The sequence below is a fragment of the Scylla paramamosain genome, chromosome 20, assembly GCF_035594125.1.
Source record: "Scylla paramamosain isolate STU-SP2022 chromosome 20, ASM3559412v1, whole genome shotgun sequence".
Taxonomy (NCBI): Eukaryota; Metazoa; Arthropoda; class Malacostraca; order Decapoda; family Portunidae; genus Scylla; species Scylla paramamosain.
Genome location: NC_087170.1, coordinates 20,564,331 through 20,573,994, shown reverse-complemented (window position 1 = coordinate 20,573,994; position 9,664 = coordinate 20,564,331). Strand labels below are relative to the sequence as shown.

At 45.5% G+C, this 9,664-nt stretch overlaps 1 protein-coding gene across 9 annotated transcripts in view; it reads left to right on the top strand.

Moving 5' to 3' along the window:
• The window catches only part of LOC135110595 (nephrin-like), a 208,606-nt gene that overhangs the window by 154,329 nt on the left and 44,613 nt on the right, over positions 1-9,664 (top strand). The window lies entirely within an intron of this gene.

Here is a 9,664-nt window from a genome sequence, read left to right as displayed (position 1 = left end):
AAGCCGCATCAAAACCTTCCTTTCAGTCAAACCGTTCAGATTCTCTTCAGCCTCTGGACGCGAGTTCTGGTAACAGTGAACTATTTAGTCCATTACAGATTCTGACTGGAATGTTCTTTATTCATTATTCTAAGTATTCTTCTCTGAGTTCTATCAGTCAATGCCCGGTGAGCTGAGCTGTTTTTATAATTTCTGAATATTGTAAATGTGAATATGTTGTTCAAGGCTCCAGGTCGCGTAGTTCCTCTCTCTTCCTCTCCCGTCCCCCATCTCATCTCTTCAGAGTTACTGTATGCATGGATTCACAAGGCGGCGACTCATGCTCCCTCATAGGGCTCCCTCAGGATCCACGGATTATCTGGGGAGGCAGACTCATAACGGAGGAGACACAGCTGGAGTGGTGCCGGTGTTGTCGTGCTGGGGCGGCGACAGCGGGGCGGCGAGGTGATGGCTGGCAGGGGATAGCTGGGAATCATCCATCACATTCCTTAATTGCTAATATGGATCACCTGAATTCCGTCATTAACACAAAATACCTCAATCAGGTTGGAATGTATAATGCATCAGAAGTTGTCACCAACAGTTAGCACATGATTGGGTACAATTAACGCACGAGTGCGGAAAACATTAGCGAGTCATAAGCAGAATGAGTATCATTACACCGACACGAAAGAAGGAAATAAGTGTAGATTAGAGTAAAGACATGGTCGTAAATTGTGCCCTTTAATTGTCGTGTTTCGAGGAAGTGACTGAGTTAGGGAAGATCGTGTCTTGCAATATACAGAGCTTTTTTTTTTTTTTTTCTCATTCTTGTGTTGCCCTTTTCTGTGATCTTTTGGAAGGAGCGTCAACTACTTTTTGTAGCGTCACCGTCAGGAGAGAACTCGTTTTCGACTCGAAAATAATGCAAGAGAACCGCTGACCGCGAGCACCACCGGTTGTATCACTGAGTCTCTCTCTCTCTCTCTCTCTCTCTCTCTCTCTCTCTCTCTCTCTCTCTCTCTCTCTCTCTCTCTCTCTCTCTCTCTGAGTTGTAGTAGTTCATGAGTTTTTTACAGATGTCAGAAGTTCGTGTGCAGTCAAGCATGTGTTTCAAATTCGTGGTAAAAACAGTATTGAGTGCAGTTTTCTGTGTCACTTGAAAGGCCAAATACGAATATCTCTCTTGAGGATCTGAAACCAGGGAAGTGGTTCAATGTAAAGTGATTTGAAGCGGCGGCGGAAGTGGAGACAGTGGTGTGCGGCATGCTCGCCATTCCTACTGCATGTGTGACGTGAGTGTTGTGACGGGGCGAGTGGGGAGACAGGCCGATGCTGCCTCTGCCTTAAGGGCCGATCAGAGCCAAGGAAAGGCCGCACGAGCCCTTGGCTGAGGCGCTGAGGAGGTGGATGAGATGCCATGCAGATCAATGTCCCATGAGATGTGGCCGCTGAGGATTTGGGGGCGGGAGGGTCCACCTGACTGCTGCGTGCATGTGTGTGTGTGTGTGTGTGTGTGTGTGTGTGTGTGTTTGTGTGTGTGACGAGGGGTAACTGGGAAGGCTCCGGGTGTAATATGGTCTTGCTTACTCTCCCCCCTTTGCCAAGAACTACCTGCCCCGGAGACACGCGATATTCTGCATAAAGAAAGTTTCTCTTCACTCTCTCGTAGATAATGTATATTAAGAATTTATCTCTATCTTTATTTGTAGCTTCATCCATTAAGGGCGTGTGATCCACTGCTATTTGATACCATGTATTGGGAACACATTGTCAGCCAGATTCTCCAGGAATGGAGGAAGGCTTATAGAATTAAGGCACGATACAAAGCTAGAAATCTACTGTGAGAATGCTTGCTATGGAAGGACGAATCATGAGGTCCGGATTGGCGGTGGAGGGCAGTGGTCTCTCTTCAGCTGAGCCAAATTACGGCCATAGGGTTAGGCGGGCTTGAGGGTGACACAGGCTGGGGCTTGTGCGTGGGTGGCGGCACAAGATGTAGCCAGGAACACTTCGTAACGGTCTACGTTGTGAAGTCGCTCTATTCATATGAAAATGAACATGTCCGGAAAGTCTCTTGCGGATCTCACTGACATTTGCAAAGTGGATAACAAAATAGAGGGAATATATTCACCACTGAAGCGCCGACTGAAGGCGGGCTCACGTAGACTCAATCTGAGGAGGTGAAAGGATTCAGCTCATGGAAGGCGCTCCTGCCGGGCAAACACTACAACACTGGCTCAGCGGCAACTCTCAGGGCGCGATGACCCTCCGTCAGCCGCGCGGCGACCGCCACTTGAGTGGAGTGCCGCATCTGCCGCTCCAAGGCTTGACTATTCAGGGCCTGCACCGCTCACAGCTGACTCAGGGCTGCAAGAGGGTCATCATTCTCATGGCTTTAGGCTCATCAGTGGACCATTGAAGTACATCGCTCTCTAGGGGCATGGAACCCTTGGAGATCCAGCAACGTCTCTTCGAGGGATGCGATTTTATATGTATTTCAAGATGTATCATGATTTTCCGTATCAGAATTTAGTTTAAAAAAAAATTTTCTTCCCGGCAAAGTGGAACCTGTTAGTGTTGAGCAGGTTTTATTATTATTTCATTTATAGAAAAATTGTAAACTGCTTTCACAAAGAGTATTACCATGGCCGCCGCGAGCCTTACTTGTGGAGCCGCGGCCCCCAGAGGCTCACTGGCTGGATGATGGGCATGCTGCTCTTCCTCTTATTATTATTATTTTTATTATTATTGTTATTATTATTATTATTATTATTATTATTATTATTATTATTATTATTATTATTATTACTATTATCATCATCACTACTACTACTATTACTACTACTACTACTACTACTACTACTACTACTACTACTACTATACTACTACTACTACTAGAACCACTACTACGACCACCACCACCACCACCTTTACTGATGATAATAGTAATAGTAATAATAATAATAATAATAATAATAATAATAATCATAATAATAATAATAACAAGAGAGTATCCGACGTCGGTGGATACTCGCATATCTTGCAGGTTTTCGAGAGGCGCACTTCTAATTTCAATAAAAGCCGCACAGCTGTACTCGCGTATTCTATGAAATAACACGGCATGAAATATGGGGCATATTGGAACACGGCGACGGCGAGTGGACGCAATTTAGCTTCAGGCCTCACTGGGCGGGCTTATCCACGTGTAACTTTAATTGTCCACAGAAAACAGCGTTCGTTAGCTCCGAGTTAAGTGATTCATGCCGCACAATTTATTTATCGCAACGCATTTTTACTCTCATGGTGCACTTTATTCCGAAGATAGGGTGTGTTTTATGTTCCATCAGATGTATCATTAGGCTGCTGATACTGAAGGTGTGTGTGTGTGCGTGTGTGTGTGTGTAACTGAGACAAGGGAGAATTACTGACTTTAGGAAATAATTACTTGTCGTGAATATTTGCAGTGAATACCATTCATCCTAAATATTAATTTAAAAATGTACAGGAATGCTACGAGGTGAAACAAGGACTAACAGGTGGGAGAACCAAAGCATAGTTATGTATTACTGTGTCCATTCGTCGGCGAAGCATCGGCAGTAACGAAGAATTGTTTCATTGATTCGTTCGTTTAGCGCGTACGGCCGAACCGAACCGACCCTTTATTCCCCGAGCCAGACGAAGCCGCGCCTGCAGCCTCGGTCCCTGGCGGCGGTGCGCGGCTCTCCATATTATGCACTCGTCCTAATGCTCGTCTGCGCACCACTCGCCTCAAGAATTCGTCTTAATTTTTTTGCACCTTTGAGCATTTACATAAATAAATATTTCACGAGAGAGAGAGAGAGAGAGAGAGTGAGAGAGAGAGAGAGAGAGAGAGAGAGAGAGAGAGAGAGAGAGAGAGAGAGAGAGAGAGAGAGAGAGAGGACTGAAAGCGTCATTAGTTTCGGTTTTGACACAGACTCGGAAAAGTTTTATTCAACTTTCCTCTTCTTGAATTCTAACTGCGAATTAACCCAAGCAATATTTTTTAAGCATCCCCTTTTAATCCCCTCAGAGCTGACGTGAAGCAATTGATGCACAATGGAAAGAGGGCGAGGAGAGTAAAATGCACCACGTTCTAAGAAAATGGAAAGATGAAACTGCGGCTGACAGGTGAAAGGAATAGGATAAAATTCAGCCACATGAGAGGAATAGGATGGAGATCGGTAACTGAGACGAGATGGACATAGATAGAGAGACAGAAAATGGGAATAGCACAGAAGCAAGCGTGGGCCATATTTTGAAACCCATCTCCGCCTCATCTCCACTATATTCAAAAGGCTGTAGTTGAAGTGACACATTTCAAAAGGTATTTTTATGATTGTACTGACAGATAAACAAGATTTCTCTACTATTAACTGGAGAAACACTCTTGAGAACACGGCTAATCATGTACGTGGCCTTTAAAAACAATCGTGATGAGAGAGCAAAATGTTTCTAAATACTGACCATGCATGTGAGACTGGCAGGGTAGGATGAATTCAGGCGGATGAGAGGCACAGGATAGAAACAAGCATGTAGGAGGAATGGAATAAAGATACGAGTGCAAGAGAGATATGATGCTAAACTTATGAGAGAAATAAAAATGTAATATGCATAAAGAAGAGAGGGATAGAATGCGCTAGACGTTAGGGCAAAAGGAATAAAAATAAAATGATGAGGAAATGAACGCTAACTCAGGCATGAGGCAGAAAAGATTAAAAATGTGTGTGGGAGAGCAGGACAAAAGCAATAGAAATGAGCCAGAGGTCGCTCTTGCTGCCAAAATGTCACGTAAACAAATTGGGGTTTGTCTTTCCTGGAAAATTATATCCGCCGTAAATATGAACAATTAGGCAAAGAGAATTTATGTGATGGTAAAGCTGAGGGGGAGGGAGAAGGGGGCGGGAAGGGCGTGGCAGGAGCGATGGGGTGGTGAGGGCATCCGTCGAACCTCTGTGTGGCCTGGATGGGGAGAGGCAGAGGCACGGGACGGGGGAGGGGGACGAGGCAGTGAGAGGCGGGAAGAGAGGCGGGGAGAGAGGCGGATTTGCGAGGCGGTGTGAGGGTAGGTGGGACGTAACGTCATGGCAGTGGTGGTGGTGGTGATGGTGGTGCTGGTGGCGGTGGTGGAGGGAATGGTGATGAACTTTCCTCAACATTAAACACCAACATTTATTTCATCGTCACCACCTGCGCCCTCAGCTCCCCTCCTCCTCCTCCTCCTCCTCCTCTTCCATTGCTTTCATTTCATCAATTTTGTTCAGGATCTTTAAACCAACGCGTTTCGTTTCGCTTTTTGGGCCAAAATATTGCGGTGTTTGAGTGAGTGTGGAGCACAACAGATGGCGCCGCTGGTGAGAGGCAACGGAACTAATGATGTTAAGGATGTTGGGCTTCAAAGCGTCTGTGTGTGTATGCGTGTGTGTGTGTGTGTGTGTGTGTGTGTGTGTGTGTGTGTGGTCGTGTTCCTTACCCTCCTTATTTTCCCAGTTTAGTTTTTCTTTTTCCATATTTTTACATAGATTCCCTCCCTTTATTTTTCTAAGGCCCCACTCGCCTCCCCCACAGCCTTTCCCGTCCGTCCTCGTTTCCTGCCTTCTAGGAAAACTTATTCTTTACTTGATAGTTAAATATTCCAGTACACTTCTATATGGTTTTAAAATTACTCATTCTGCCACTCACTTCCATACACACTCTGCACCCTTATCATGTCTCCAGTGTCCTCCCATTGGTGCGCCAGTTAATCAATCAATCAATTAATTAACCAATCCATCAGTCCTTATCATCACTTACGCTGGAGAGTCATTACCGTTATAATCATATCGCTGCTAATTGATCCCGTTGTTGTGGCGCCATTAATTCAATCAATGAATCAATGTTTTAATCATAAATCATCATTATCACCACCTCCATCATACCACCACCACCACCATTACACACACACACACACACGAACGCCAGCCATGGAACTGTAATTTTTTTCCCCAGCCAGCGACAGACTTGCAGCAGGTCGTGCGCCTATACTCATCTCATTAGACCTGGAGGCGAAACCATTCATCACGGGAGTCACTTTTCACTCTATATTTAATACATTTGGCGGTGCTTTGACGTGCTCCGTGCCTCCCACCCTGCCTACCTGAAGCCCATTAGCGTACGGCCTTTAGTCAGCGTAGCGGGGAGGTGGTGGGCGGGCGGGCGGCGGGTGAAGGGACAGGGTGACGCGTGTAACTGTAATGGCTGGCTGGCTGGCGGGCGGACGGGCTGGCTGGCTCAACATTGTAGTGTAACCATCGCGTGCTGTTTACGGCTCCGTGTTCCTGGCAGTATGCACGGGAGGGTTTTGTGTTTTGTGGCCCGCGGGTGAGAGAGAGAGAGAGAGAGAGAGAGAGAGAGAGAGAGAGAGAGAGAGAGAGAGAGAGAGAGAGAGAGAGAGAGATATTAGGTGTATAAAAATAGTAATTGTTCTTTCTTTCCTTTTGTTTTTTCTCCGTTTTCTTTGTGTGTGCGTGGTTTTTTTTTTCTTTCTGTGTATTTGTGTTTATCTGTCTCTTTGTTGGTTTGCGTTGACTCTTTCCCCCTCCCCCCTTCTCTTTCTCTCTCTCTCCTCTCTCTCTCTCCTCTCTCTCTCTCTCTCTCTCTCTCATTATTCCTAGTCCCGTCCTTGCTCATTTGAGTCGGCAGCGGTGGGTCGGAAAGCAATTTTGGGGCGCAAGTATGAGACAGAGGGCGAGGTGTGGGCTGCAGTGATTCCTGAGGGCGACTTCGCTGGTCCCTGGCTGTCTTTTTCCTTCGCTTCCTCCGCATCCACCTCCTTCTCATTATTGTCTTCGTCTTTCGTACCATCAGCGTCATCAGATTCATCAGGAAACACATCGAAACCTCTGATTGAAATTGAATTGTGTTTTTGTTATTATTTTTTTTGCGTCTCGTCCGCTGTATTTGCAACGTTGAGTTTTCTCATTTTGTGAGGAAAAGATGGGACGGGCAAATAGCAGCTTTAAGGAGGAGCACGGGCCCTGAACTCCCTGCATGATTTAGCGAGGGGTGGGCGCGTCGTGTGAACTTTTTTCATTACCTAGATTGAGCCCCGACAAACGGCGACAAGAGTGTGAGGGAAGGGAAGACTGCATAGGGCGGGCGCCTCTTAACACTATCCTGCCTCGTCTGTGCTGCTAGGCCTGTCATCGCCCTTAGCACTGGCCTCTCTGTTTCTTTTTTTTTCTTCTTCTTTTTCTTTCTCCAATATCACGTTTTCACTTATGCTACGTTTATTGCGTGAATATTTATTTTTTTGCATTCCCTTCTCACTTACTCACGTTCGCCTCTTCTGTTCCCATGTGGTGGAATTATGAACTTCATCCCAACTTTACAGCTTTTAAGTTTATAAGTACTCTCATTTAGCCTCTTCCGCTGTTTTTGAGCGCGAAAGTTCGTAGGGGTGAGGATGTATATGAGAGGACAGTGTGGGGAAGGTTACGGCGGGCGGGACGGAGGTGAGAATGGGAGAATGGGAAGGGCGGGAGGCGCTGCTGGAATCGGGGGAGAGTGAAAATTAGAATGGGAGGGATCGGAGATATTGCTGGTGTTTGGGGAGGGATGGAGGTGAGAATGGGAGGAACTGGAGGCACTTCTGGGACAATAGGGAGAGGGAGGGAAGAATGGGAGGGGTGGGAGGCACTTTGAGACTGCAGGGAGAGAGGGAGAATGGGAGTGGGGAGACATTGGTGGTGTTATGGGGAAGATTTAAGAATGGGAGGGACTTGAGGTTCTGCTTTAGAGGGAGGTGAACTAGAGAATGGGAGGCGGTGGTGCGGCCTATGCTTGAGTGAGGGAGTCCAAAGGTGTGATGCTGATGACAGGAAGCTTCTAGCCACTCGTGACGGTGACTGTCTCATCCTGCGTCCACTGCAACCCGCCAATGGCCAGCCGGTGATTGCACGCGGCTATTGAAGGTTATTGGCTCAGTGGATTACCGTGATGCTCTGCCTTCCTCTCCTCTGTTTACTTTAAGCGTCCACGTGTTGACAGAGGAAGGAGGAGGGCCGTGATGCCTTCTTTGATTTAACGTGTCCCGCCCTTTGTGGGACGCATCTCACCAGTTTTCTTGGCGTATCAGAATTGCCTTCATAGTTCCTCTGATTATAGTATTCAGATTATTTTATAAAGGATTTGATGTATATACGTGTTGGTGAAAGACTCGTTTCTTCTGTGAAACGTACTCGACAGTTTTCTAGGTGTGTGTAGATTAGAATTGCCTATACCGTGCTACTAATCATACGAGTACTACTGGTCTTTGTGTGCTTTTGTATATATGTTTCGACAGAAGAACAAAGAGTCGTCCTCTCTGACCTTACGTGTCCCTCCCTTGAGGAGCGCAGTCTGTCAGTTTACTTCACATGTAAAGAGCAGGACTGTCTTTATAGAACTGTTGCTTTTACGTAGCGGTAAAACTTTTATGTGTGTACCTGTTGACAAGAATGACTTAGTGCCTTCTCTAACTTTGAAATGCAGCCCGTCAGTCAGCTTGATATGGAGTGAGCAGAGTTGTCGTCCCGGTCTTTCTGCACTACTCACCTGTGTGTACTTGTAGACAGATAAAGATGTTTTGTTTCTTACTCATTTGTATATAGTTTTTACTGGAACGTGTCCCTTCCTAAGTGAAATGCAGTCCCTCAGTTTTTCATGCGTAAGATGAGAACTACCCTTAAAATACCACACAATGTTCTAGTGTCAGGGTGAATGCTGATGCGAGTGTGAGCTTAAGTGCTGTTGTTCTGAATCGGACGTAATGAGGTCAGCAGTCTCTCAGTTGTGTATTCCAGTGGCTGGAAAATTTGCACACGGAGAATCGCATCTCTTGTCAGCGTCAAAGACTCATTCACCGCGAGCTGCTGTAATTCCATCAAATTTGTCCGGATTTTAAAGGAACTCCTCTGATGTGAAAGCGAAAATTTGAGTAGAGCTTATGTGTGTGTGTGTGTGTGTGTGTGTGTGTGTGTGTGTGTGTGTGTGTGTGTGTGTGTGTTTACATGTCAGGGGAAAATAATCAAAAAGGAAATTAAAATACTCGACTCAACTTGCCGCTCAAAGTGAGAAAGAGTATAATAAACAAAAACAAATAGACCTATAAATACAGTTGGCCCAGAGGTGTTTTGATACTCCTCTTCTACAAAAATTCAAGTCGTAGGAAGACGGAAAGAAAATATAAACAGGCAAATTTCAAGAGTTAACTCCTGAAAGAGATGGAAGAGTGAAGGGAATGGTTGACTCTTGCATTACTGTGAGCGCGCATGTATGTGTGTGTGTGTGTGTGTGTGTGTGTGTGTGTGTGTGTGTGTGTGTGTGTGTGTGATGGAGCAATCAATTTAAATTACCTCTTACTAAGTGAGGGCAGCGCTTTCCTTTTATGAAGTGGAAAAGAAATAATACTTTTTCTGCAGCATAATGGTTGTGGTAAGAATTAATCAGTTATAATGAAATGAAAAAGAAAACACCAGCAAGCTTTGTGTTCTATTGTTCATTCCTCTTTTGTTCATCTTGTTTTGCTGGATTTCATTCAATTTTCACTTTCGTTTCTCGTGATGATTTTATTTTTCTTTGATTCCTGTACTGCTTTCTACTCTTCTTATTAGGACTTTCTTTTTTTTTGCTCTTCATCGTCATC